The sequence below is a fragment of the Neopelma chrysocephalum genome, unplaced genomic scaffold (assembly GCF_003984885.1).
Source record: "Neopelma chrysocephalum unplaced genomic scaffold, ASM398488v2 Primary Assembly neopelma1_24, whole genome shotgun sequence".
In the NCBI taxonomy this organism is placed as follows: Eukaryota; Metazoa; Chordata; class Aves; order Passeriformes; family Pipridae; genus Neopelma; species Neopelma chrysocephalum.
Window position 1 is genome coordinate 33,110,040 of NW_020897693.1, and position 7,840 is coordinate 33,117,879.

The following is a 7,840-nucleotide window of genomic DNA, read 5'->3' on the forward strand; positions in this document are numbered from 1 at the left end:
CAGAAGGAAGCTGCAACACATACATCAATGTTCCTAATATCTTCAAATGCTGACATTATTTTCTATTCACTGATCTTTAAAGTCCCTTCCTAGCCAAGCCATTCCATAATAACTGGAAGCTGTACTCTCACAATGTCTTTTAGCTGGATGTGGAAACTGTGAGATAGGTCAGGAGTCTCCCCTTTGTCTTTCTAGTGTCATTTGGTGACCAAGACAGAAATTCTCAAAGCACTATAACTAAGTGGCATTTACAAGCAAAAACAGAACAGTAAATACAAAAGTACTGAGCCGTAACAGCACCTAATTTTAGGTCTATTCCCCCAGTCCATTTGCTAATCTTCCTGTCACTTCACTTAACTCAAAAGGATTCCTTAGGTTAAAATGGTGACAGTACAAACTATCTAGCACTGGGTCTCTTGCAAAAAGTTGTTTCTGTGAGCACTCAGCTAGGCAGAAAGTAGTAGAAATTATTTAGAAAACAAATATAGTTTTTCCTAATATTCCACTTTTTCATTATTTTATTTAGCCTCATGTAAACTTATAGCTTTTGCTGTCAAAGCACAGAATTCCTGCACTACAAAAATGACTGGGTTGCTGCCATTTTGCACAACCTACTGGGGAAAATGAAATGTAAAGTAAGCCTTTATATAATCACCTTTGACCTAATCAAATTTAGGGTAGGTTATTTTTTTCCTTTCTGCAACAGCTTTTATTACATAAAATAACAGTGTTATAACAGAGACACATTTAATAAAGGTTTGTGATAGGTTGTAGAGCATATATTTACTGGGAAAAAAAAGATAGAAGACTGATGAACACAGAGTGTAACACTGTAAGCCCTAGCATTCTCTTGTTTAAGTGTATAAAATACTTCTATCTACAAGCAGGTAAAAGAATGTGTTTAATAAATATGTCATACACATTTTAAAGATGTAGACTGTTTCAACTCATAGTGGTAAAATTAAAAAAAAAAAATACATCCCTTGAGCAGTTATTCCAATGTGGAAGTGCTTTACAACATTCCACAGCTTGAATCTGGACATAAAACCCCACTTAATTTAAAAAAAGAAAACTAGTACAAGGACACAACTTTTGAAGTTGTTCCTTACTAAAACAAAAACTCTGACATTAGAACATTAACAGATCCCCAACGACAAAATTATGGTTTGCACTCTGGCAAAATATCTCTATCCCATAGCTGTGCACAGATGTAGAAAAGAATCATGGAATCATAGGATCACAGAATGCTTTGGTTTGGAAAGGACTTTAAAGATCACCCAGTTCCACTCCCTTGCCATGGACAGAGATACCTTCCACTATTCCAGATTGCTCTAAGCCCCATCCAACCTGGTCTTGAACACTTCCAGGGATGGGGCAACCACAGCTTCTCTGGGCAACTGTGCACTCAAAACCTGTGTTTGGGCCTCAGTCACAAGCCAGGAGTTATTCCCAGCCCTTCAGTTTTACATGGCCAAAGGCATGAAAGCTCTGCTTCTTGGGCAGTGCCTTTGGTTATTCAGACAGTCTTAATTAAAAGATCAAGATAGCTTCCCAAATCAGAAACTTTGAATAAGGTTTCTCCTCTCAGAAAGAACATTCACTAACACTTTCTCCCAAAATATTTCTGACCAACTGTGACTACACCACCAACAAACCAATCCTACACTGCAGAGCCATAGTCCTTTATCATTTCAGTAAAGCAGTATACCACCACAAGAAATAAATATCCAGATTAGGCCCAGAAACTGCAATGTCAGTCTACTAAGATATTTGGCATCTAAAAATTCTCAAGATAACAGGTTTTGGCCTGTTAGGAAATAAGAACTCAAACTCATAAACTTTTTCCACTTCTGCCTTGAGAAAACAGTTTCATATCTTGTCAGATCATGAAAACAAGTCTACTGCTGGTTTTGCCCAACACAATTTTACAGTATTCTGCTGAAAAATTTACCTGCACAGTGCTGCCCAACAAAGTCAACAATATCTGTAAGACCTTTCTTGCCACAGCTGCCTCTGGTGCTCACACACCTGGAAAAGCAAAAATAATAACTACTTGGCGGAAGAAAAGTAATTGGGGAGAAACATATTGCCCTGACCCATGTCTATCTGAGATCTTGTGGGTTTTCAGTTGCTTCTAAGTTTTTCCATGAAATAATGTGGAGTCAACATAGCATCATTTATCTCTATTACTTTTTTTGATCATCTATCTCTATTTCCAGCGCATAGCCTACTTAAGGCAGTAGCTCTAGGCAGGCAAGAGATCTGTAATCCTAGATGCTTTTATTTGGTTTCCATATGTTTTGTCCCATTTATTTCAAAAGCATCTTAATTCCTGCCATTTATGTCTGGGGAAAATCTGAGATAATGGCAATTCAGACCTGCATTGCATGACTCTGCTTTTTATTTAATTTAAAGAGAAGACAGGTCACACTGTGTTCCCAAGGCCATGTACTCAAAATACTCAATATATTTTTGTGCTTGTGGTATCCACAGTGGAGCTCAGGACTCGCCTCACAGCAGGAGTGTACCCACCAGAGGCCATGCTGCAGAATGGGATTTCCTGCGTTTCATCAGAGACTGAAAATCCAGATATCTCCCTTTCTGATAGGATACCCTGGCAAATGCTTCTTCCATCTGAAAGTGAAGCTAGAGCAGCCAGGCCTGTGCTGTGCTCACAGCAGGGAGCAGGGGCACAGCAGGGACACAGTCAAGCCACATGCAGGGCAGGGCAGGCACCCAATCAGCCTGAGGAGGAGTGAGAGGGGCAGGCTGGGCACGAGCGAGGGGGAAGGCAGCAATGGTGAAGCTGGGAGACCAAAGACAGCAGCCAAGACTGCAGCAAGTTGGCTGCAGCAATCACAGCCTGATACAGGGAAAAAAACCTTTGGTCAGCTCCAATGCCCACTTGAGCAGGCACAGGTCAGTAGAAAATGGCAGGGCTTCTAAAATTCACAATCATTTTTTCATTATTTATTTAATTAAAAACACACTAATTCTCCAGTTGTCTGTCACTGAAGTTGCCCTTGTTTGGATGCAGAAAAATTCTTGCAATTGTCTTGAAATTTCCATTCTCATAGGCTTGAAGGTGGCTTGTCTTCTCTGGCAAGTGAACTGTTACTGGGGAAGAACAGCATATAAACAGTTCCATTTCAAACAAGTTCTTGATGCAATACAGTAAAAAGAAATGAGGTATTATGCAAAGCAAGTGTCTTACTGCTTGTTCCCAGAGCTGTGACATTTTCACAGCTCACTCCCTCCAGCAGATGTTTCATGCTGTAAGTCAAGCCTGAGCCTCTACAACTGCAGCCCCAGTTCATGAAATCAGCTACTTCAATCACCCAGGGAGAACTGCTGCTTCATGGTGCAGCAACTCCTTTCTGCAGTCTAACCCTTGCGTGCAACAGCTACTTGGGAACGGAAATCAAATCCTGCCCTCACCAAAGTCATGGTTGGATGATCCTCTAGTGGAAGGTACATTTACATTGTCTGGTTTTGAGTGGGGGTTTTATTATATAATTTTCTCTGTTTTGAATGGAAAGGAAAACAAACAAACAAAACAAGTAAGGAACTTTTCAATCTATTTCCCAAAACAGAGAGTCAACATATTCTTATTACTACTAATGAATCTGAAACTTCATTCAGTGATCCCAAGTTACCACTATCATCTTCTTCATATCAATTTTCCTTCAGTCAAAACCACCTTTTTTTCGCTGCTGAGCCCACTCTCCCTATTACTCTTATGGTATGGAACAAGTCTTGAATTCACACTACTCAGTATGCTGACCTTCAATGCCTCTTTTTTCCCCTAGAAAAATCTTCAATTCTGTTTAACACAGGAAGAACTTAACAGGGTCTCCATAGTCCTCACATACATAAAACCTCCAATCAAAATAAAGTTCTTGTGACATGAGACTTCCAAGCTGATGATAGAGACTCTAGATTTGTGGAACAAAGACTTTCTTTTCCCAGTTTGTGTAGCTTGGTTATTGTGTTCAAAGATAAAAGCATTGTTTCATCAAAAGCTGAGTCTACCAAAAGCCATGACCTTATGCATTATGCATGTACAATAAACGCATTCCACAGTGTATGACAGTACAGACTTAGAAATATTGCAAGTATTCAATAACCTCAATAAAGATAGGTCAGTTGGATCCGAGCTACATTTGCTTCTTGCAAAGGTTACAAGTGACTGTCACCTTAACTACATCTGCATTGCATTAAGGCAAAAATTCCAAAGAGGGGAATCATTCAGATTTAAAGTGGTTCCTAAAAGGCAGGATTGCCATAAAAACTGGGTCATAAGATCTGTGAGTTGGCCAGTGGCAGAATTTAGTCTAAAAATAATAAAAAGATAGATGTACTAACAAAATACCCTTGAATTCTAATTAAAGGCTAATTTTGTATGCAACCAAAAACTTTGGTAGAAGGCCCAATTGGCAAGGCAAGGAGCTGTTAATGAATTAAAATGAAAAAAAAAAAGAAAACCTCCAAGAAGCAGAAACAAGGATGGGCAACGAAGGAGGAGTATAAATTTTTGCTTAGGCAATTAGGGATGGAAGCAGGAAAGATAGAGCCCAGTTGGAGCTCAAGCTGCCGAGGGGCATAAGGAGTAGAAGAAAAAGAATTTTGTAAGTGGGCTAATAGCAAACTGAGGGTCAAAGGAAATGTGAAACTGATGTTGAATGGGGAAGACAACCTGGTGTCAAACAATACAGCAAAGGCTGAAATACCGAATTTTTTTTTGCCTCAGTTCAAAAAACTTTCAGACTTCCATACACAACTGCAGTTTGAGAAAGGAGGAAACACAAAAGTAGGAGAGTGAAGGACTATTTAGAGACATTGGGTATATTCACATCTACAGAGCTAGATGGGTAAAAAAGATGGGTGATGTGATTGTGAAGCCATATCATCCTCAGAACATGTGATGATCCAGGGAGGTACATGGAAAAAGGGCTAAATTTTGCAGTCATCTTTAAGAAGGCTACAGAGGAAGATATCAGAAACTAAATGCTGGCCAGCTTCAGCTCAGTCCCTAGACAGACTTAGAACAACTCCTTAGGATCCATTTTGAAACAAATGAAGGACAAGTAGACAGTGAGGAAAAATGTGGATTTACAAAGGGCAGATCAGGCCTGACAATCTGATTGCTTTCTTTAATGAAGTTACTTGCTCTGTGGACAAGGGGCCAGTAGTGATTAGGATATACAGCCCTCAGGGACTCCATGGAGCAAAGCCACCAGTTTTGCCATTGAAAGAGCTTCTCCCATAATGTCTACAAGTCACCAGTACCATACCTCAGCTGCAAAGACACTTGTGGCTGTTCCAGCCTTGCAAAATCATTTGTTTCTCTTTCCTGACACTGAACTTCATTGCCTCAGGTTTGCCTGTTTTCACAGAACCACAGAATGGATAAGGTTGAAAGGGACCACAATGGGTCATCTTGTCCAACCTTCCTGCTCAGGCAGGGTCATCCTAGAGCACATGGCACAGAATTACATCCAGATTGGTTTTTTAATATGTCCAATGAGGGAAACTCCACAACCTCTCTGAGCAACCTGTTCCAGTGTGCAGTCACCCATATAGTAAAGTTCTTTCTCATATTCAGATGGGAGTTCCTGTGCATCAATTTCCGTCTGTTGCCTCTTGTCCTATTGCTTGGCAAAACTGAGAAGAGCCTGGTTCCTTCCTCTTGACATCTCCCAGGGATATCGGCCGCTCCTCCCAGCTTTGTGTCATGAGTGAACTTGATGAGAAGGTGTCTGCCCCTTCATCCAAATCATTGATGAATATGTTAAACAGCACTGGGCCCAGTATTGAACCCTGGGGGACACCACTAGAGACAGGCCTCCAACTAGACCCTAGTTTTACCTGTTTCATTCAACACTAAAAATCCTAACTTAGCAAGTTTTCTTCTGGTTATTTAACACCTCCAAAATAATTGTCTTCTCACATTAGTTAAGTAGGGTAAACATTTTGGGCAAGTCTTTGTCCAGCCACATAGATACAACACATCTCATTTCCTTTAGTCAGTCACACCCTGCTTTACTCCTTTTACAGATGAAAAAAAAAAAGAGAAAGAAAAATATGCATGCAAATCAGTGCCTGTGTATTTAGTTTCTGCTTATTTTGTAAAATTTTTAGAATATGAGGATCAAAACATGATCATTCTGCTGAATTCCCTCTCTTGTGTTTATTTATGCACATTTTATCTTACAAGTTCACCTTTCTAAAAGAAGATGCTTTTTTACACGTAGGGGAGTGTAAATCAGTTCTTTGTAGCTCTTCTTTCTATATTATTTCTTAAAACATCAAAAATGCTTAGACAGATTGCTTACTTTAGAGGGTTGTCCTTATTTTTATCATGGAATTTTAAACTGAAAAAAGAAAGAAAGAAAATATTGCTGTGTTTTTCTAAGTGAAGGTGAATTTAACTGAAATTCTATGCTGATGGGGCCTACACTTACATGGATGTGTCCTGGTTTCAGCTGGGACAGAGTTAAATTTCTTCTTAGTTGCTGATACAGTATTGTGTTTTGGGTTCAGTATGAGAAAAACGTTTGATAACACAGTGATGTCTTAAATGTTACTAAGTGGTGCTTAGCCAAAGGCAAGGACATTTCCTGGTGCACAAGAAGCCAGGAGGCAGCATGGCCAGAACAGTTGACTGAACTGGCCAAAGGGATATTTGATACCATAGAACATCATGCCCAGTACATAAACTGGGGGGAGCTGGCCAGAAGCTGCTGACTGGTGCTCAGGGACAGGCATCAGTCAGGAGGTGATGAGCAATTCAGTTGTGCATCACTGTTGTTCCTGGGTTTTATTCCTTTCTCTCCCTCTCCTTTTCATTACTATTATTATTGTTGTTGCTATTATTGGTTAAAGAAAGATGTTCTCTTCTGAGACAAGTATCAGTACTTAGTGATAACAGATAAGCCCTGACATTTGCTACAATCATGTGTTTTTATAGGATTGCCAGAGCAGATCAACTTCCATTTTATTTTTTCAATCATTTAACAGGTTCTACCTTTTTCCAGTTCTCCTCCCCATCCACTGGGGGCAAGGGGAGCTATGAGCAATCTGCTGCCAGGTATTTAGATGCTGCCTAGGGTCGAACTACAACAGGATGTAAAAGAGGAGCAATCAAAGCCACTTGATTACACCAGTAACTAATCAGAACCAGACTCAGGCCAGACGCCTCGTGCATCTACAGCTGTCTTGAGGTTTGCCAAAGGTAATGCAGCAATGATAATATTCCCACTCACTGGGAAGCTGCAAATTCATACTACTATTTTCTCTGCAGTTTGCCTGCTACTGCAATCCTACAAAACCTTGGAATAACAGCCAAAGTGTGGTGGCAAGGGCTTATCTGCTAGCATTAAGTACTGATACTCATCTCAGAAGACAACATTTTTTTAACCAAAGCTCTGATTCTGCAGGAGATTAGTACACACATTTGATCCACACACAGAGCAAAGGAACCACTTATTCCATTGGAATCAAATTTGCAAAAGCAAATTATTCCATTTCTGTGAAAGACAGGAAGAAAAAGCTATTTTTTGCTTCTTGTAAGGACGTGGGAACTATTAATTGCAATGTGCAATGCAGTATTTCAAATAATACATCTTTTTAATATATATTTCCATCAGCAAATGAGATGGTTGTGTCTAAGATTAACACATTCCAGAAATCTGAGTAAAACAGATGTCCTATTTATTCTGTTCAACTTAATTCCAAGTTATTTCAAGCTCTGCTTTGAATGGCATTATGTCATCCATTACCAAATATAGCATACCAAAAAATAAATCCAGACTTATTTATACATATTACTTAACTAGTG